At 48.4% G+C, this 22079-nt stretch overlaps 1 pseudogene; it reads right to left on the bottom strand.

Moving 5' to 3' along the window:
• Nucleotides 1-16331, bottom strand: part of LOC116877880 — a 30156-nt pseudogene extending 13825 nt beyond the window's left edge.
• Between the last annotated feature and the right edge of the window lie 5748 nt (nucleotides 16332-22079).

Below are 22079 nucleotides of genomic sequence, written 5' to 3'. Positions count from 1 at the left end.
GACCTGTACCCCTGGGGCTAAAAATAAGTTATATGTTAATAAAAAAAATAGTAAAAAGTATGACTATCAGTCTTATTTGAAAAATCTTTATATGCTGGAAAACTGTCAAGTTCATACTGGTGGATACGAGTTTTCCAAAAATTCTAATTTTTACTTGAAAACTCAAATTGTATCACTGCCAACAAATGCTGTCAATTGTTGTCCTTAAAGTAACAGGCTCCCTTCATTCATTTTCCAGGAAATGCCTGCCAAATATTCAAGGGTGAATAAATCTGGTTTGTCTGTCTGGTGTTCTTCCAGGAAGTAAAAATGGTGCTTCATGAACACTGCAGCTAGTTCAGTCTGCAACTCAAACAGTGGTTCCAGCACTCTTCTTGGACAACCGTTGGACTTCAGTTTGCTGCAGAGTGCTTTATGCATACTTATTTCATACACAGATATCAAAAAGATGTGTATGCGAGGAACGAGATTTGATATAATGTGTGAGATTTTACCGCTTTATCAATAATGTTCTTAAATGATATTGGCTTGTAAAACAACCGGCAGGGCACGGAAATGAAGAATGCCACCATGACTCGTACAATTTGGCGCCGCAGCCTTCACTGGCACTGACTGAGGCACCAACACATTTACTGCCACTGCTCTTCGCCGGAACTCAACACAGTACAAGGGCAAGTAATGTCTTATGTTCAGAGGCAGGGGACAGGAGGTTGTGAGCTGAAACAGAGTTCTGTTGTTGTCGTTGTTTAAAGATTTATTTATTTGAGGGGCGCCTGGGTGGCTCGGTCGTTGAGCATCTGCCTTTGGCTCAGGTCATGATCCCAGGGTCCTGGGATCGAGTCCTGCACAGGGCTCCCAGCTCCGAGGGAAGCCTGCTTCTCCATCTCCCACTGCCTCTGCTGTGTTCCCTCTCTCGCTGTGTCTCTCTCTGTCAAATAAATAAATAAAATCTTTTTTTTAATATTTTTTTAAGATTTTATTTATTTATTTGACAGACAGAGATCACAAGTAGGCAGAGAGGCAGGCAGAGAGAGAGGAAGGGAAGCAGGCTCCCTGCTGAGCAGAGAGCCCAACGCAGCGCTTGATCCCAGGACCCTGAGATCATGACCCGAGCCGAAGGCAGAGGCTATACCCCACTGAGCCACCCAGGTGCCCCAAATAAATAAAATTAAAAAAAAAAAGGTTTATTTATTTGAGAGAGAGAGCATGAATGGGGAGAAGGGGAGAGGGAGAGAATGTTGAGGAGACTCGCCACTGATCGTGGAGTCCAATGTGGGGCTCGATCCCATGACCCATGAGATCATGACCTGAGCTGAAATCAGGAGTTGGACCTTAACCAACTGAGCCACACAGGTGCCCCTGAAACAGCATTTTAAGCAGGAAAAAGCAAAGACCAGGAATCAAACAGTCATGGGTTCTAACTGGTCCCTGTACTACTGAGTATAGAGATTTTCACGTAGTAGGGGGTCAGTAACTATTTTGTTGGTGACTGATGAACTGTGTGGTCTTGGGAAATCACTCAACCTCCATGGGGCTCAACTGACTATAAACTGAGGTGAACCTGGGTTCTTCAAGGCTCCCAAATGATGGTGATTCCATGTTGTTTTGCGGAACATCAACATTCACTACTGGTCGGGTCTCCCTGGCACTCCTGTCATTCCTTCACTACTTCCTGAGCTAGCCCTTGTTCCTTGCCAAATTCAAGAACACGTCAGGAGTTTTCTTTATTTTCCCCAACTTTCCTTGAAAAAGAGAACCCTTCAAAGGTGTACTCTCTCCTACATCTGGAAAGGTACCAGTGGGCACAGGTGGTGAAACCCTAAAGGACGCTCCCCTATCCACGTACCTTTCTATCGGGGAGCAGAGCGCAAGGATAATTTGCTGTGCCAATGCACCTGGGCAGAAGAATATCCTTTTCTCTTCTTTATAAACTGCCACCAGATGGTCGGCAACGACCATTAAAAATCTTTACAAGACTCCAGTTTATTTGGAGCCGGGGGAAGCGAATGAATCCAAATCAAAGGAAAAACCAAGAGCTGTACAACCGAGGAGAGAAAACATCTCTCCTGCATTGAATAGGGTCCCCGCTCTGCCAAATTCATGTCCATCCAAAACCTATGAATATGACATTCCTTTTTTTTTTAAGATTATTTATTTATGTATTTGACAGAGAGAGACAGCAAGAGCAGGAACACAAGCAGGGGGAGTGGGAGAGGGAGAAGCAGGCTTCCTGCCGAGCAGGGAGCCCGATGTGGGGCTCGATCCCAGGACTCCGGGATCATGACCTGAGCTGAAGGCAAATACTTAATGACTGAGCCACCCAGGTGCCCTGAATGTGACTTTCTATGGAAGGAAAGTCTTTGCAGATGGAATCAAGTTAAGATAAACTCATACTGGATCCAGGGAGGTCCTAAATTCAGTGACCAAGTGGCGTTCTGAGGAGAGGGATATTTGGAGACCGAGACACAGAGACCAGGACAAGGTCATGGGGCCATGGAGGCAGAGACTGGAGGGACACAGCTACGCGCTGAGAAGCACAAAGGACTGCCAGCCGCCAGAAGCTAGAAGAACCAAAGAAGGTTTGCCTACAAGTTTCCGAGGGAGCACGCCCCTGCTGACACCTGTTTCGCACTTCCAGCCTCCCACACTGAACACATTGTTCAAAGCCTCCCAGTTCAGGGAAACTGGTTAGAGCAGTTCTAGGACACGAGGACAGCATCTTACATACCTTCCACGTGAGAAAATGTAATGGCAGAAGTTATGAATAATTCTGGGACATCTCTAGGCCCGAAGGCATGCATTTTCTAGAAATAGAAACATTGCCCTGCGGCTGTGACTAGTAATTAGAGAGATCAGTTTGTTTTTTTTTTTTTCAATTTTTATTTATTTATTTATTTATTTATTTGACACCAAGAGAGAGATCACAAGCAGGCAGAGAGGCAGGCAGAGAGAGAGAGAGGGAAGCAGGCTCCCCGCTGAGCAGAGAGCCTGATGCGGGGCTTGATCCCAGGACCCTGAGATCATGACCTGAGACGAAGGCAGAGGCTTAACCCACTGAGCCATCCAGGCGCCCCTAAAGAGATCAGTTTTTAAAATGTAACAGTGAAAACCCACATCATTTATATCAGGAGGGTTTGTAGGTATGACGTTTGGATGCAGGCCACTGGTGCCAGCTCTCTAAGAAGACCCGTTTCCTCCACACGATTTTAGGAGACCCCAGAGCCAGGCCCTGACTGGGGTGAGGTTAAGGGGCAGTATGAGTTGTTCTCTAAATGCTGCACCTCGGGGCCTGCCTTCTACCACCTTCAGCGGTGCCCCAGTGCTCTCACAAGTGTGCACAAAGAAAAAGCCATATCCGCAAGCCATACCAAAGACACCCCGGATAAGAGTTCGCGGCGGGCAGGTGCACTGTGCATTTGATGAAACTCTCCAGGTGACTCGAAGGATGAACCAGGTGGTGCCGGTGGAAGTGATCCCCGCCAGGCCCAGAAATAGGATTCAGGATATACACATGCTTCTTGCCTTATACCTGCTGCGTTCATATCAGCTTAAAATGCAGAAACTCCAGGGGATGTTAACACAGGCTCATGCTTCGAAGAGGGAAGTGTTGAGAAGCTAGAGAAGAAGCTGACCATGAGGAAAAAATGAATTACAGACAAGAGGGTAGAGGTGCTTGGGGGGTTCAGTCGGTTAAGCATCTGCCTTCAGCTCAGGTCATGGTTCTGGGTCCTGGGATCGAGGCCCTCAACGGGCTCCTTGCTCAGCAGGGAGCCTGCTTCTCTCTCTGCCTGCTGCTCCCCCTGCTTGTGCTCTCTCTCTATATCTCTCTCTGACAGATAAATAAATAAAATCTTTAAAAAAATAAAGACAAGAGTGTAAGGAAGGCAAGGGAACTCATGAGATTCCCTTTGTACGACCTGTCTAGATCGGCAAATCCATAGAGACCAAAAGAAGCTCAGTAGTGGCCAGGGGTTGGGGACAGGAGGGCATGGGGAGGGGATGCTTAACGGGTACAGGGTTTCCCTCTGAGGAGATGAAAAGGTTCTGGAATCCTCAGAAGTTACAACATAGAATGTTATTTAGTGCTGAAAAGCAACAGACCATCAAGCCATGAGAAGGCATGGAGGAAACTGAAGTCCTTATTACAGAGTGAAAAAGCCCATCTGGACAGGCTACACACTGAGTGATTCCAGCTCTAGAACATTCTGGTTGTCAGGGAGGAGGGAGCGATGGCTCGGTGGGGCACAGAGGATTTTCAGGGCAGCGAAACTGCTCTGTATGACACTATAATGGTGGATATAGATTATTATAAATACATCCAAACACACAGAATGACAACAGCAAGAGCGAACCCCAGTGTAAGCCATGGACTGGGGTGGCTCTGACGCCTTGATAGTCTACGTAAATAAACCAAAACCAAAGCCAGAGTCAGTGCCCTGGAATCCCAGAAAACAAAATTTAAGGACAAACAGCCAAGGAGGCTATCCCAAATATGGCCACCACTCAAGTGACAGCCAATCACATCATTGCTTGGCTTCCAGACCTTCTCCATGAACACCTTTTTGCCGGCTCCTGTCCAGAGGGCTCCAGACCGCTTTTTGCTGGTACTGCCTGATTCAAAGGATGCTTGCTCAAATAGCCCCAGATTTTTAACGTGCCTCAGTTTACCTATTACTAGTCACCATGTGCTGATGTGCACATTATGTTGGGAAGAATGGCTCTAAACCGTCCTCCAGCTCTGGGATGCTGTGATGAAGGTGACCAGGCAATTCGGCAGAGTCTCCGAAGAAGTCTCCAGTTCTCAGGTCTCCACAGACACCTTCTCTGCCTGCCTGCTGAGATGTGGCACTTTATTTTTTTTGCACCTTGGAGCTTTTCACTTCACAGTTAATTTTGGAGGCATTCCCACATCAGCATATTCTGCATGACTGCATTCGAACCTTAAAGCAGCACGGACAGTTTTGCTACAAGAAAGCACCCATCTTAGTATGCGCAATCCATGCATCAGGGGCTATCTGAGCATAATGGGAATTTCATATTGGCTTCTGTGTGATTTCTTGCTCCGGAAATGCTAGGTGATGCGGAAAACTGCTCGCTGCTGAACTGAGCCCCAGAAGGATCCATGAGCCATACACAGGGCCACATCTCAGACACCCTCCCGAGGCTCAGTGGGCTGCTGGGCAGTGAGCCGCACCTATGTAGGGGACGTGGCACCTCCGAAGAATTGTTACACTCCCGCAAGAAGGCATCCACCCAATCGGCATTCTAAACGCCCGAACCTCCTTTTCTGCACAGTTCATGCCAATACACTGGAACGGCAAAATCACAAGCAGTCAAGACATTTAAAGAGAGCCTGAAACTTCTCCAGTGCAAGAGAACCACATTTGCTTCTGACATTCTAAGGTTCTGAGCGCTCACGTGGGAGGCTCTGATGAACGCCAAGCGGGGAGAGGAGTAACAAAATCGTGAGGCCAGGAGGGGGCGCCTGGCACTCAGCTGGGCGCCTGGCGGCCCGGAGGGAGCCTTCTAGAGAGGACAGGCTCCCCCAGCTGTGAGGCCAGCGCGGAAACAGGGCCCCCGGCAGGAGGGGGGGGGGCGATTTTAGTGACCCAACAGCAGACCAGAATGACTTCTTGCATCTCCCACTCACTCCCCAGCATCAGCTAGTGGTGCGCAAAATGTCAACGGACCCCAACCCAAGATTCAGACCAGCAACTTGTGCGAGTTATAAGCGGCGGCCGGGGAGAGCCTGATGTGGGCGTGGTCCTGAGGTCCCGGGTCTCACGGTTTTGGAAGAAAACAGCACGTTTTGCAACTTTAGGTTTGAGCACATTGATATGGAAAATTGAACCTCATTTGAAACTGAGAAGTACCCTTTTATAAATTTTTATAAAGGGGGCCCCGGGGGGCGCCTGGGTGGCTCAGTGGGTTAAAGCCTCTGCCTTCGGCTTGGGTCGTGGTCCCAAGGTCTTGGGATGGAGCCCCAGAGCCCCGCATCCGGCTCTCTGCTCAGCAGGGAGCCTGCTTCCTCCTCTCTTTCTGCCTTTCTCCTCTGCCTACTTGCGATCTCTTTCTGTCAAATAAATAAATAAAGGGGGACCCGGAAGATCCAGGCCAGCTCACCACCAGAGCCTTCCATGTGCAATGCACGTGCCTGTCCCCAGGCAGCTTCCCCACCTCCCCTCCCACCCCCTTCCCCCCACCCTGCACACACACACCAGGGCCCACGTCAAAGCCAGACCAGGCGTGGGGTAGCTGGGTAGTTCTCCAAACCTGAGATCCAGATCCCCTGGGAACCTGTTACAAGTGTACTTTTGCACGGCCCGCACCAGACCTATGGTTTGGAAACCTCTGGAGGGGGACCCAGCAATCTGCGTTTTAACAGGCCTCTTGAGGGGATGCTGATGCTTGAGAACCACGGAGGGACCTCATCCAGACACTGAAACTTAATGGCATCCTCCATATCCAGATCCCCCACCACACTGTTGAGCGAAGCCATCACTGGAGGGATGCCAGAAGGTACGGGGGTTTGGTGGGGGGGGTGACGGTGCGGGCAGGCTTGTTGCTAAACCTTGCCCTCTGGTCCAGCGTAACCTGGTGCCTAGGGTTCCCCCATTTTCTTTTCCTTCTCTGAATGGCCACCCTCTGCCCGCCGTTCCACCCTGCTCCCCAGGAAGTTTATCTGTTATCAGATAAACTTTATCAGAGCCTGCCTGCTTCTTGGCCTCACCCTTCCCTCCCGCAGGCCATCTGGCCTTCCAGACTTCTCTGTCAGGGGCACCAGCCCACCCTCCAGGAACAGACACGTCCTCTTCTTCCCGCTGCCTGCGACCTGCTGCTGGCTTTCGCTTACCTCTTTCCAGTCGGGCTGTTTGGCTCTAGAAAGCTGAGAATTCCCTGCCTCCCACATGGAGAGGGCTGATACCTTGTCTTGTCTGCAGCCCAGGCTCAAACAGCTCCTTTGTGACAGCTTTGCCAGGACCCACCCCAACACCCCAGCTGAGGTGTTAACAGGAAGAGTGAGCTGGTTCCTTCTCGGGGCTCCTGGGGCACCTGGAGCTCACCTCCAGCACTTGCCTCACTGCGTGACCCCCTGAAATCCTTTTCGGATTCCCAGTATCTGTGCCTATTCTTGGCCCCGTAGGTGTTCAACGGAACATACTAGATGATCCAAGTGCTAGCTGGGATGGATGTCTGATTTCCTCCCAAGCGGTCTGTGATCAGTGTACCTTGCTTTGTGCATGCGGGTTCCTAGAACGTGGAGCCCAAGCGTGGGCGCTCACATAAATGAGGGGGAGCCAGACATGGAGGTGAACCAGAGCGTGTATCCTTGCCATCTGGGTCTGTCCTTTATGAGTCTAGAGCAGTCTAGACCATCTTGCTCCCTCTCCATTCCTTTTACTTCTGGGGAACCAATCCCATGACCCTGGACCCTTTCTCCAAACCCAGGCTTCCAAGTCTTGCTAACTCTTGAAGGAGCAGATCCCAATCAGGTTCCTGGTAAGGAAAACCTGTCACTTATCCCCCATATTGGGGAACTTTGGAGAGAGAAAGCAGCAGGATGAGTCGTGACACCAGGACAAAGGCGTACATGGGGCGTGTTGCAGGCAGGCTGGGAGATGGGGTCACCGTCTCTCTGAGCCATGTGACTTCTCCCTCCCCTGGCACTCAGGAGCTGGGTTGGGCTGGGCTGGGCCCATGTGGCAGCTGGACCTGGAGCCCTGAAAGTGGTCACAGGGCTGAGGCAAACAGCCTTTTCCCATGGAAACTAGTGCCCAATTTTGAACTGTGGGCATTCCACTTTGGAAAGAAAATTACATTTTGGGGCGCCTGGGTGGCTCAGTCGGTTAAGTGTCCGCCTTTGGTTCAGGTCTTGATCCTGTGGTCCTGGGATGAGCCCTGCCTTGGGGGCGCAGGGGGAGGGGTGGGGTGGTCCCTGCTCAGCGGGGAGGCTGCTTCCCCCTCATCCTCTGCCCCTCCCCCTCTGACTGCTTCCCCTCTCTGGCTCTCAAATAAATAAATTTTAAAAATTAAAAAAAGAAAAGAAAGAAAATTACATTTCAAAGGTCTGATTTGACCTTAAGCTGCCTGGGGCATCACTTCGTTTTTTGGCACTTCCTCTGCTTTCTAATTGGGCTACCTCTGGTCCCAGATGCTCAGGGACCCCAGGAAGTCTTCTAATTTAATTATAACCCCCAACCTGTCTAGCTCTTCAGTAAAAGACCACTTTCACACACTAAATCTCTTCGGGGCCACACCATGGCTTCCTGGGGGACGGGGGAGGCAGTGAGTAGACCAAGCGGGTGTCTGTCATAGAAACACAGGACACAGCAGAGTGTGAGTAAAAGGGATTCCGTGTGTATACTGCCCACTCTGGGCAGTCGTTTACCTGATTAAACAGAATGCTTCTCACTTACTATCTTACTGCATCAAATTAGAGGGGAAGTTATTCCCATGACCAAAGGATCCCCCATTTTTCAAAAGGGTCCTTTTAAGAAGCGGCTTGTCCTGCGTTCACTTGCAGATTGTTAACACGCTTAACAGAGGGAGAACCCAAAAGCTGAAGTGTCCCAGCTTGCTGCTTATTAAACAGAATTAAAAACTGAGGTAAGTCTGCCATGATGGTGCCTAAAAACGTATTTTTATATGTTTCTCTCTCAATGGTCATTTCACCAGTTATGGTTTTTACTTCACTGGTCAGGAAGCTACAACGCCAGACGTTCAGCTCAATGTTGGACGCAGGGAGAGTTAGGTGACTGGCACTCACGGATCCATAGAAGGAGGCCGACTCTGGACCTTGACTCAGTTTCCCCAGGTCCACACCACCTCCCAGACAGGGCCGCCGCACCACTCACTTCCCGCCTCCAGCTCCTTCATACCCTTGGCCACTTCCTTGGGTCTCTTCCGGTCAGCCAGAGTGGTGAGGAGCACCGAGCACTGTGTCCCCAGATGATCCTGCAGATGCTTACCCACACGGGATGAGAGGGGGGATGGGAAGGGGGGGAGGGGGAGGGTGGGGACTCCTTTCAGGACATGCCCCTTACTCACTATAACCCGGCCACAGGCTTCTGTTCCTTTCTCCAAATGTGCTCAGCTCTGTCCCACCACAGGGCCTTTTCCCAGGTGGTTGTTTTGTCTGGAAAGTTCTTGCTTTTACTGGATAACTTGTGGAATCTCTCCGGTGTGTGGAAACTGATAACTCTCTACGTGCCTTTAACATCATCTGACCGTTGATGACTCTTCTCAGCACTTAGTCCCTGGCACATGGCCAGGATCAGTGACATGATCCCATCTGCAGATGTTCCCTGGTCAGGAGCAGTAGAAATTCTGCAGCGATTCCCCAACTGGGAACGCTTCCAACACCACCATGTAATTTAGGATTTCTCTGGAACTCTATGTTATCTTTCACCACCAGGCAATTAAAAGCCAAGCGGACACGTTATTAAGTCACTGTGAACATTCTAAATGATTGTTTACAAACAAAAGATACAAGCAAAATTTCTGTAAGATAACTGAATTTCTAAGCAGTACTCATTTATTTCTTTTGTGTAGTGTCATTTAAAGACCTCCCTAGAATAAGATCCTATTTACAAAGACAACCAAAGATAACAACTACCGAGGAATAAACTTAAAAATAAATGCATCAAATGATGTGAAGAAAACTGTAAAACATTGCCAAGAGACATAAAGATTTTGATAAGTAAACACTAAATGAGGGGCACCTGGCTGGCTCAGCTGGTGAAGCATACAACTCTTGATCTCAGGATTGTAAGTTCGAGCTCCATGTTGGGTGTAGAGATTACTTAAAAATAAATTCTTTAAATAAACACTGGAGGCACCTGAGTGGCTCAGTGGGTTAAAGCCTCTGCCTTCAGCTCGGGTCATGATCCCAGGGTTCTGGGATAGAGCCTGGCATGGGGCTCTCAGCTCAGCGGGGAGCCTGCTTCCCTTCCTCTCTCTCTCTGCCTGCCTCTCTGCCTGCCTGTGATCTCTGTCTGTCAAATAAATAAATAAAATCTTAAAAAAAAAAGAAACTAAATAAACACTGAAGGAGAATTTTCAAAATTAAGGTATTAAATTAACCTATGTGTTTTGCATTACCCAAATCAAAATGCTAACGTTAGCTTTTCTGAGGTTTTTGCCAAATGATACTAAAGAATATCTATGTGAAATAATTACATACAAAAATAGCCCAAGAATTCTGAAAAGGAAAAATAAGGGATAGGGACATTTCCCCTTCAAATATTAAAGACATGTACAAGAATGTTCATGTAGAATTATTGCTAGTAGCCAGAAATTAGATAAAATCCTGGTGCCCATCAGCAGTAGAATGGATAAGAAAATCATTGTATATTCATAAAATTTATTTACAGTAATAGAGAATGATCTCCAGTTGTACCCAGCAATGTGGTTGCCTTTGAGAGATATAACGATGAGGGAAATAAGGCAGTCATCAAGGAATACACATACTGTATGATCTAGTTATACAGAAAGTTCAAAAATAGACAAAACAAATCAGGCGTGATCAGAACCAGAAGAGGGGTTACCTTTTAAAAACAGTGACTGCTAAGGGGTACAAGAGAGGCTCCTGACATGCTGGTTTCACATGAATATCCACTTATTTATTTTTTTAATGTTTTTTAATTTTTATTATTTTTACTGTTATTATTAAAGATTTTATTAGGTAATCTCTATACCCAAGGTGGGACTCAAACTTACAACTTCGAGATCAGGGGTCACATGCTTCACCAGCTGAGCCAGCCAGGTGTCTGGAATACAGACTTTTAAAAAATTCACTAGTAGAATATACCAAAAAAATACATCTGTGAGAATGAATGAACTACTGCTGAACCAACAACACAATTAAGTTCACAAGGACAATAGTGAGTGAAAGAGATCAGACACAGATGAGTGCATACTTCTATGGTTCCGTGTATACAAAGCAAAAAGAGCTAGAATCAATCTTTGGCGTTAAATTTCAGAAGAGCAGTTACATCTGGAAATGTGAGGGTGGGAAAGGATAGGAGGAGGGACGAGAGGGGTTCTGGTTACTCACATTTTTCTATTTCTTGCTTTGGGTAGTATTTACACAAATGTGTTCCCTTTGAGATACTTGATCAAACTGTCCATTTCTCATATGTGCACTTTCTGTATATGAGATATCCTATAATCTACAAATTGGTCTTTTCCCAGGTGCCTTCCCTTTAACCCTGCAATTTCACTTTTATGATTTTTTCCCCTAAGGAAACAATAACAAAATTACCCAAAGATCCACAAAGAAGTGTATCAGAGCACTGTTCATAAAAAATAAAACTAAGAAACAATCTAAATGTCTAATGGTAGGGGCATCAGATGAATAATTTAGGGGGCATACACTGAGATACTATCCAGCCAAGCGTAGATGACACAGATCTACATTTATTGACCTAGAAAAAGGCTCACTACACAGGCTCAGATAACAAAAGCAGGTGAATGTATTGATGTTTTCAGATACAATCCTAAAATGTTTTCGGCAGTAACTTGGGTTGGGGGATTATTTGATTGCTTTTGTATTTGCCTCAGTATATTTTCCACCTTTTCTATAAAACCCGTATTTTTCTTTTTAAAAATTTATTTCTTTATTTATTTAAAGTAGGCTCCATGCCCAGCATGGAGCCCAGTGTGGGGCTTGAACTCACAACCTTGAGATCAAGACTTGAGCTGAAGTCAGGAGTCAGACACTTGACTGATGGAGCCACTCAGATGCCCCATAAAACCCACATCTTTAAAAAGACATTTAGTCATTTCATTCACATCAAGACAGTCCAGCAGTTAGTAAAGAGCTGACTTACTTCCCCTAAAAACACAGACTCTGTAGATAGATCCAGAATGGCGTTCCAGCCTTAACCACTTGTCAGCCACATTACCTTGGGGGTGTTGCCTCCATTTCAGAGCTTCCTCTTCTAATTTCAGAGCTTCCTTTTGCAAACTAACAAAAATGAAGATAATTGGGTTTACAGGATTTGAAATATTTCATTGTACATAAAGCATTGATCACTGGCTGACGCACCAAAGATGCTCCTAAGTGCCGCGGCCCTGCTTCTGCTGTGTTCTTGTGGTAGCAGCTTTTGATCAAAACTGTTGACAGTTCCTGGACACTTTTCCTTCAGGAGGGCGGAAGAAACGGGATTGCCTGGTGAGGGCAGAATAGTCTTGTTCAACCTTGTCAGCAGGTGGCGCTGCTACACCTGTGCTCCAGCTTTTTGTTGTTGTTAAGATTTTATTTATTTATTTGACAGAGATCACAAGTAGGCAGAGAGGCAGGCAGAGAGAGAGGGGGAAGCAGGCTCCCTGCTGAGCAGAGAGCCCATTGCGGGGCTTGATCCCAGGACCCTGAGATCATGACCTGAGCTGAAGGCAGAGGCTTAACCCACTGAGCCACCCAAGCGCCCCTTGTGCTCCAACTTTAATATCTGCAGGGTGAGCAGCCCAGAGGACTCGGGAGGAGCTCTGGTGACACAGGAGCTCTGAGACAGCTGAGGTCAGGATTCCTGGGCCAGAGCAGCTGGGCTCTCACTATTCAGCATCCATGACCCAGCGACTTCATACGGGCAGGGCACAGCACACCCAACGGTCCCTGGTGCTAGAGTGTCAGCCTCCTAAGTGTCTTGTTCCCAATAATCTAGACCAGGATGTCAGGTCACAGGTATAAGCCCCGCATTCGGGTGGTGCAGGGAGATGTGGGGTCCTTCCCAAATGTCACTCCATGCCCCAAAAGGCTACAAGGTGCCTTCTCAAACACAAGTCCTAGTGTAATCCCCAATGTCTAGCTGATGTTCCAAAGGAGGAAAGTGCAATGATTGGAAGTCTGTCGGAACATGAAGCATGTTAATGAGTGAAAACTACATGACATGTGAAGCAGAAGTTCACTGATGCTGGGACAGTGTAAACACTGCCACATTTTCATTAATATAGGAACTAGAGGGGCACCTGTGTGGCTCAGTGGGTTAAGCCTCTGCCTTCAGCTCAGGTCATGATCCAGGGTCCTGGGATCGAGACCGGCAATGGGCTCTCTGCTCAGTGGGGAGCCTGCTTCCCACCCCCCCGCCCCGCCGCCTGTCTCTCTGCCTACTTGTGATTGCTCTCTCATTCTCTGTCAAATAAATAAATAAAATCTTTTAAAAAAGAGAGAGATAGGAACTAGAGACAAAGTTGTCTGTGAACACCTTCCTATAAGGAGATTCCACTGGTAGGGGAGGGAGGTCCTCCTGGTTTATCCACTAAAACAGCTACCCTGTTTCCCCACCTCTCTAAGCCGTAGTCATCGTAGCTAAGACTTAGACCCCGATTACTAACATTTCAGTAGACTGACTCGTTTATTCCCCATCATGACTTATGAGGCAGGTAACTTTCCAGTGAGAATGCTGAGATCATCAGCCCATGAGATTGGGCAACGCGAGCCTTACTAGTCCTCTTCATCATCCAGCTCTCTCAGCCGCTTTTGTGGTCTGGCTAAAGGCCAATCTCCCCCAACCAGGCCTCTTGGTGATCAGATCGGAGGTACCAGACCTTGATCCACCCCAGAGATGGCTCCCTGCTACCCGTCGAGATTGGTGATGCCGGATTGTCTGTAATTGACTAGGGCTTCCATTTCCGAAACTGCTGGTCAGATTGACGGGATTGTCTGTAATTGACTAGGGCTGCCATTTCCGAGACTGCTGGTCAGATTGACGTTCCCAGGGCTGTGCCACCCAAGTACAGTCTCACCCCATTGTCCCACTGAGGCTGCTTCCACCACTTGAGCAGGAGGGGACCCCAATGATGCCTCAGATCTAACAGTGATTCTGAGTTTGGGAGGTGCACACTGGAATCACTGGGAGAACTTCTAAGAATCCATTGGCCAACCAAGCCCTGGACTAATTTACACCAGAATCTCTGGGGGTAGGGATGAGGCATCAGTATTTTTTAAAACTCCCAGGTGAGCTCTACTGTCAGCTGTCACTGACTGGAAAGGGGAAGACGAGATCTCCATGAAAACGGTCTTGGAACTAAACTGTTAGAAAACCCAATACAGAACTATGATCTGCCCCCCGCCTTCTTTTCAATTTGTTTATTTAAAAGTATAAAACTTCTAAGTGGGCTAGATTTCATTTTCCTGTTACAGAGAACAGAAAGATAAGCATTCTGTAATAAACATATGGTACACATTATTCTTTCAAATAGAAAGTACTGATTAGAAGAACCCTCTTGGCTAGACCAGAAAGAAGAGTCACAGAATGACCACTTTTTAATAAATATTTAATGAGTATCGACCCTATGTCAGGCATTGTGCTTGATGCTGGGGAGGACAGACAGATAGTATCTATAGTGGAGAGGAATACTATGAAACCATAGTACACACAAAGATAAATACTTGTCAATCAGTCAGTTGCGCCAGAGATCACTCCCCAGACCTGAATGTCAGAGTGTCTAAACAGTGCGGTTTTGCCTGAGATTTTGGTAGGAATGAGTAGGCCCGTTAGAGGTGTGGAGAACTAAACAGTGGGATTGTTTTGCAATTAGGAGAGGTCTCAGGCAGCTGAATGGGCAATGTTTATCTCTCTATCTACCTAGTTTCCTTTTCTTTTATTATTTTTTAAAATTTTTAAAAAAGATTTTGTTTATTTGGGAGACCTAGAACAAGCAAGCACAAGCAGGGGGAGCTGCAGAGCTCGATCCCAGGACTCTGACATCATGAGCTGAGCCAAAGGCAGATGCCTAACTGACTGAGCCACCCAGGCACCCTTTTGTCTACCTAGTTTCAAGGGGACAAACAGTTCTAAGCCAATCACTCATGAAACAAAGAACAGGATGTTGACCAAAGGCAAAGGGGTCTATGTCTGGCCTTGTCTCTCCTAATCAAGATTTTGTATATTGTATATATGTGCTTTTCTTCCCTCTCTTTTTTAGTTGGTAGCATTTCAAATATATGTAAAGGAAGAGAGACTAGTATAATGAATCCTCACATACAATCCTCCAACTTCATTAAGTATCAAAATTTGGTCACTCTTGATCATTTATCCCTCTTTACTTTTTTCAACATAATTTTAAGGCAAATCCTAGACATGTGTCACTTCATTCCTACATACTGTGATATGTATACAGTTAATTATATTTAACCGATTTTTTAGATTTAGGAAGGCTTCCTGAAAGAAGTTGACATCTAAGTTGAGATCAGAAGGATGGGTCACAAATAGCCTGGTGAGGATGTAGGTGGCAGGGCCGGGACAAGGAGCCAGGAATGTTCTAGACAGGGAGAAGAACATGCGCTAAGTACATTTTGAGGAGAAAGGGATCCATAAAAGGTTTTGAGAGCCTCGAGCTCCAGAAGGCCTGAGTTAATTAGAGGAGAAGGGAGGAAACGGTGTATCAAAAGATTTCCCTAGCCCAGAACTCTCTGAAGCTTCACTCTGCTGGGGTCCACTTTCAGTTCCTGCCTGAGTTGGGGAATCCAGAATCTCATGGGTCTAAAAGCATCAGACTAAGCAAAATGTGTACAGGCGCTCAGTTCTCACACAGCATCCCTCATTCCTGCGGGCGGAGGTAGGTGGCCCCCTGCCTGCCCTCCCCGCCCCTTACCATGCTGTTCGATCCGAAGTGGGGGCTTGTCTTTCACTGATTTGTTCCTCCTGAAACCCACTTAGAGAAGTGAGGAGGCCCATGTTCTCGAATGGAAGAATGAGGACATTGCACAGTACCCAGCTGAGTCCACAGGTCAGGAGAGATATGAGCTGCAACAGATCTGGGAACCTTCTGCAGAGATGCGCTTGAGGTGAAAAGTGAGCCTGGGCCAGTAGCCAGAGGGATGCTAATATTTAAGGGCCTAGCAGAGCAGTTCCATTATGTCTTGGTATCATTTCCTTAAGCTTCATAATTACATTGGTTCATTATTTTTCTTGCACCCAATTGTGTTCCTGCGCTAAAAACTACAAAACTATTAATTATGGCAAAATCTGTGGCCTTGTCTTTGGAGAGAGTAAACCTAGGAGATGGCAGCAGGTTGGGGTACAGGAGGTTGGGGCTGGGGGAACAGTGAAGCAATGGGGAGAAGAGAGAAGCAAGCTGAGTCCCTGGGAGTTACAGAATTGAGGGTTGGGGGAGGGAGAAGCACGGGAAGCCAGACTCGCCAAAGGGGGAAATAGTTTCCCACAATTCCAGGGACACCCCACTGAAGGATTCGCAGACCTGTCTACAGTGAGGAAACGCGGGCTCTGGAAGATCACCCAGGGCCTTGCTGGTTCGAAGCGCTGGAAGCGACCTACGTCCCGACTCAGCCACTGTCTAACTGTGGGACCTGGGACAAGGGCCTTCATCTCGAACCCCTTAAAGACACCTGGCAGTTGAGGGACCCCGGGCTTGGAACCAGCAGTCTAGAGGGGCTCTAGCGCCCCTGCACTCCCGCTCGGCGGTCCAAATCTCACCATCCCTATTTTACAGACGAGAAAACGGAGGCCAGAGGCATCGCCAGGTCTAGAACGCAGGGCTCCGGGAGTCGACGTGAACCTCTCCTTGTGCCTCTGAAGCCGCTCGCGGGCCAGCGCGGACAGTCCCTTCCCGGGGTTCCACGGGAGGAGAACACGCCCAGCGCCAGCGTGAGAAGAACAAAGCTGGCGGCCGGCGCACGGCCGGAGGCTGGAGGCTGGAGGCTGGGCGCCCGCCTCCTCACCGCGCCTCCCTTCCGCGCAGGTGCGGCCCGGCGGGAGCTGGGAGGATCCGGCTTCCGGTTTCCAGGCACTAAGGACGTAGCCGCCTGTGCCCTGGGGGATCCCGTCTCCTAGAGGCGGCCGGGGAACGCCCAACTTGGTTCCTTCCTGCAGTCGCCACGGAAACCGCCTCCCGCGTCACGGGGGACCACAGCTCCCCCTCCGTCCCACGCAAGGTTTCGACCAATGAGATAGCGGGAGTCCTGTGACGTCGGCGGTAGCTAGGTGGGCGTCGGCCGAGAGCTGAGCCCCGGACCTGGATGGAGCTTCTGGCTAGGGGTTGGGAAGGACGGTGCTGGGCGAGGAATTGAGGTGGGAGTCCAAGAGGCACAGCTTCCTCTCCTCCTGGCTGCCCCACGGGCACCTCCTCTCGCGATCTCTCCAGATTCACCTGCCTCCCCGGCCACCCCCCTACTTGCTCCTTCTCCTGAATTCGGTTTCCAAGCTGGTGGCCCCTGGGTAGGGGAGGGCGGGAGAGGAGCATTGTCAGAGAAGCCTGCGCTAAGGAATCCGATGGCTGACTGTTGCTTCTGCCTGGAGAGGTTGAATGGGGCGCAGGCAGCAAAGGGAGGTACGGGTGAGGAAGGCTTTTCTTGACTGGGGAGGGTGGAGGAGGAAAATTCACCCTGGAAACAGAAGTCGGCTGAGCTGAGGCGTACCTGTGGGAAGAAGGGGACTGGCCCGAGCGGAGCTGTACTGAGCCTGAATGCCAGCCTCCACTTCCTCCTCCTGGAGGTGACCGACAGACAGTGAAAAACGTGGGTCTGTACACCGCGGAGGCCCGAGGGGACATTCCTATGTGGAAGCGTGTACTCACTGGTATTTGTGGTTGGGGTGAGTAAGGGGGTGTCTTTGTTAAGGATTCTTTGGGCCCAGAAGATTCTGGGGCTGTTCCTTAGAAGGCCATAGAACCTGGCTCAACCCAGCGTGGAGAGAGTCCCTGGAGGGAAGTCCATCATTCTTCCCTCCTTCCCTTTCTCACCTCCCTCCCTCCCTTTCTCAGTGCCTGTTAAGGGCCAACTGTGAGCCAGGCCCTGTGCCAAGGACTGGAGGTAGAGTAGTGCGGACCACACACAAGGGAGTTCAAGCCTGCCTTCTAGATGCTAGACCCCAGACTCTGCTCTGAAAGTGATCATTTGTGCTGAATGCAGGGTAGAGATCCTGACCAGACATGGTCCTAAAAGAGGGTACCCCTGCTTTTTTAAAAAAATTTCAGCTTTGTTGAGGTATAATCAGAATATACAATTATAAGGTGTTTGAAGGGTAGAGATGCCTGGGTTAAGCATTTACCTTCGGCTCAGGTCATGATTCCAGGATCTTGGGATCGAGTCCTGTGTTGGGCTCCTTGATCAGTGGGGAGCCTGGTTCTCCTTCTGCCTGCCCCTCCCTGTGCTTGTGCTCTCTCTCGCCTGCGCGCACGCTCTTTCTGACAAATCTTCTAAAAAAAAAAAAAAGATATTTGAAGGGTACATCGCAGTGATTTGATATAGGTATGTATACATTGTGGAAGGATTCCCCCATCTAGTTAATTAACACATTCATCACCTCCTCAGACCTCATTCATCTTAACAGTTGGACGTTTATACCCCTTTACCAAATGTCCCTATTTCCCCCCCCATCCTAGCTTCTGTCAACCATTTTTCTACGCTGTGTTTCTATGAATTTGGCTTTTTTTTTTTTTTTTTTAAGATTCCACATATAAGCAATCCCATGCAGTATGTGTTTTTCACTGGCTTTTCACTAAAGAGTGTATCCTTTCTTCTTCTTCTTTTTTTTTTTTTTAAGATTTTATTTATTTATTTGACAGAGATTACAAGTAGGCAGAGAGGCAGGCAGAGAGAGAGGGGAGAAGCAGGCTCCCTGATGAGCAGAGAGCTCAGATCCCAGGACTCTGGGATCATGACCTGAGCCTGAGGCAGAGGCTTTAACCCACTGAGCCACCCAGGCGCCCCAGGAATGTATCCTTTCTTAATGGCATCCCAAGCATATCCCCAAAGCTGCCCTTCCCTTGTGCTAAGGACTAAGGCCTCAGGGCCAATTCTCCAGGCCTCTGGGTAGTATCCATCCCCTCGGCCCCAATATATTCTCTCCCCTTTGGTCTGGAATCAGAAGATTTACCCAGGAAGAATTGGGCTTGGGTTTGAGCATCTCAGTCCTATCCTCAGCTGCAGTCTTAGGAAGGAGTAAGAGGGGTAAGGTATCGAGGTTCGAGGGATTTGGGGCCCAGCCAAGGAAAAACATATGACCTTGAGAGGCAGTAACACACACACCAGTTTTAACAAGGTTGGGCTTGAACAAGAGTGCACTCCGGGGGAAGTCTCTGAGGGCCTGAGAAGCTTAAAGTGAGCGGAAGGAGCCCCCACCCAGCAGAGGGAGACAAGGGAACAACCAGGGAGGTGGGACTCAGCTTACAGGTCTAGCTACTGTTGCTCCGCGGCATGGGGGCGGGGTAGGGGGCAGTGTCTGAGTCAAAGGGCAGCTTGGAGTCATAACTATCAGACTCTGTCTTATCCTCTGGATCACAGACATGGGGGGAGCTGTGCCTTGCACAGTATGTGAAGCAGGCAGGCTCTAACTGGCTAAAAATCTGCTGGTTAGAGCTACTTTTTAAATAAGGCGATATGTAAAAATTTGAGTTTTGCCCTGGGAAGGGGGGTAGTGCTTTTGAGCTGATGGGTCTCAGCCCACAGTGAAGGAATGAACAGCCTAGGGACTGATACACGGATGCAGGCTGCAGGAGTCTAGAAAGTTCTGCTGACAGCCTTCCCTCTGCACATGACCTTGTCTCAGGATCCTCTCAAAGAGTGAATGCGGGCATCTGGTGTGGGGTGTTTTCCACCCTTGGAGGACTCTGAAGACTGCCGTTCAAGATCCTTTAAGATCCGGACCCTGCTGGCTCCTATACCAGTGGCTAAGTATCCTAATGGCACAATAAGGAGACAGTCTCCTTAGAACAACTTTCTTCACATCATTATCCCAGTCGGAAGCCACAGTGGCTCCCTACCATCCATTCCGTCCCACAGACTAGGTGTGCTCAAACAACAGAACTTTATGGTGTCACAGTTCTGGAAGCTAGAGTTCCGAAATCAAGGTGTCACGGGACCGTCTCAGGAGGCACTGGGAGAGGAATCCTCTCTTGCCTCTTCCAGCTTCTGCTGCTTGCTGACATTCCCTGAGTTCCTTGGCTTGTAGAGGGATGTCTGCCCCCCCCCCCCCCGCATCACGTGCTGTCTTCTCCCTACGTGTCTCCCAGTGTCTGTGTCTCTCTCTCTTACGAGGACATGGGTCATGTTGGATTAGGGCCCATCCTTGATGACCATCTTAACCTGATTGTATCTGCAAAGATCTTATTTCCAAATGAGGTCATACTCACAGGCATGGGGATTAAGACTTCAACATATCTTTTTAAGGGACATAATTCAACCCATAATATGAGGTGACTAACCTCCTGTTTAGTGACTGTGATAGAAATATGCAAGAGCCAGGCATCTGGGTGGCTCAGTTGGTGAAGCATCTGCTTTCTGCTCAGGTCATGATCTCAGGGTCCTGGGATTGAGTCTCACATTGGGGTCTGTGCCCAGTGCAGAGTCTGCTTGTCCCTCTCACTCTCCTGCCTGCTCTCTCTCTCTCAAATAAATAAATAAAATCTTGAAAAGAAAAAAAAAAAAAAAAGAAAAGAAGTATGTAAGAGTGTCCCTAGCCCACCCTTAGGAAACAGCTTGTGGGTTCCCTTTGTTTTGTCACTGTCTCTTCCTCTGTCTTGCCACCCAGAACTTGAACTCTGATGCTGAGATCATTGCAAAGCAATGCAGAGGAGCCTGGGTTCCTCATAGTGGGGAGCACATTTCTAGCCCTGGACAGCCAACCTGGACTTTTACTTTCGAGAGAAGTAAATTTCAGGGGCGCCTGGGTGGCTCAGTCTGTCTGCCTTCAGCTCAGGTCATGATCTCAGGGTCCCAGATTTGAGCCCCACATTCGGCTCCCTGCTCAGCGGGGCAGCCTGCTTCTCCCTCTGCCCCCCACCCTGCTCTTGTGCTCTCGTGCTCTCTCTCTCTCAAATAAATAAAATCTTAAAAAAAAAAAAAAGAAAGAAATTTCAGTGCTCACTTTGATATCCTTAAAATTGGAAATGATACAGAGATTAGCATGGTGCCTGAGCCAGGCCTGATGACATGCAAATGCGTGAAGTGTTCTGTATTCTTACGGATGGATCTAGAAGATATCCTGGGGTCCTGCTTAGTGAAATAATCCAGTGGGAGAAAGACAAATGCCACATGACTTCACTCATATGTGGAATTTAAGAAACAAAACAAATAAGCAAAGGGAAAAAAAAAAAAAAGAACCCAGAGAGAAGAACCAAGGACCAGGCTCTTAACTGTAGAGAATAGTCTGATGATTACCAGGGAGGAGGGGTGGGGGAGGGCAGAGGAAGCAGGTGACCGGGACTGAGGAGTGCACCTGTCAGTGATGGGGGGGAGGGGGAGGATGTATGGAAATGCTGGATCACTAAGTTATACACCTGAAACTGATACTATGTTAACACTGTATGTTAACTACACTGGAATTAAAATATTTTTTTTTAAAGAAAGAAATTTCAAAGTGTATACTTTATGGTGGAGATTCTACCCATAGCAGCTGACTCCAGTTCCTACTAGTACACTTTGTGCCATCCTGGGCTTGGGATTTCACTGTGGGGATTGGTTCCCCCTCAGAGTTACCACAGGGAGATGAGCACAGGTCCTTTGGCTTTCAGATTTTCCAACTAACTTGGGTTTCTATCATGTCCTCCCCTTCACGGGGGCTCACCAGTGCCTCATCTCTCTCTGCTCCTCTGAATTTTTTCTCCTTTCCTCACTTCAGAGAGTCTCCTAAGGCAGGAAAAAAATTACTCCTTTGCATGCACCCAAATCTATGATTTCTGCCATAAACAGCTGCTCTGAGTCCCTTGGGGCTTTGACTTTTGAAACTCAAAACCTTTCTCTCTCATCCTGTTGTGTCAAGATGTAATCCGAAAGCCAGAACTCCAGAATGGACATTTTTGTGTGGCTGTTCCCTTCCTTTCCCCGGGGTTGAGAGTCCAGAATGCCATAGCTTATGCCCTCACAGGGGAAAGGTCATGAAGGCTCACAAACGACCAGGAATGAGGACAGACTGGCTAATTTATCAAATATGAGCCTGCCCCATGAGCATTCACCTCTATGCGGTGTCCGACAATGCCAGTACTGGACGATGTCTTTAAGAATCTACCCCCAGGGGCACCCGAGTGGCTCAGTCGGTGAAGCGTCTGCCTTCGGCTCAGGTCATGATCCAGGGGTCCTGGGTTTGAGCCCCACATCAGGCTCCCTGCTCAGCGGGGAT

Source organism: Lontra canadensis, unplaced genomic scaffold, assembly GCF_010015895.1.
Source record: "Lontra canadensis isolate GAN:19392208 unplaced genomic scaffold, GSC_riverotter_1.0 scaffold54, whole genome shotgun sequence".
NCBI lineage: Eukaryota > Metazoa > Chordata > Mammalia > Carnivora > Mustelidae > Lontra > Lontra canadensis.
The sequence above is the reverse complement of the archived record's forward strand: the minus strand, read 5'-3'. Positions and strand labels throughout refer to the sequence as shown.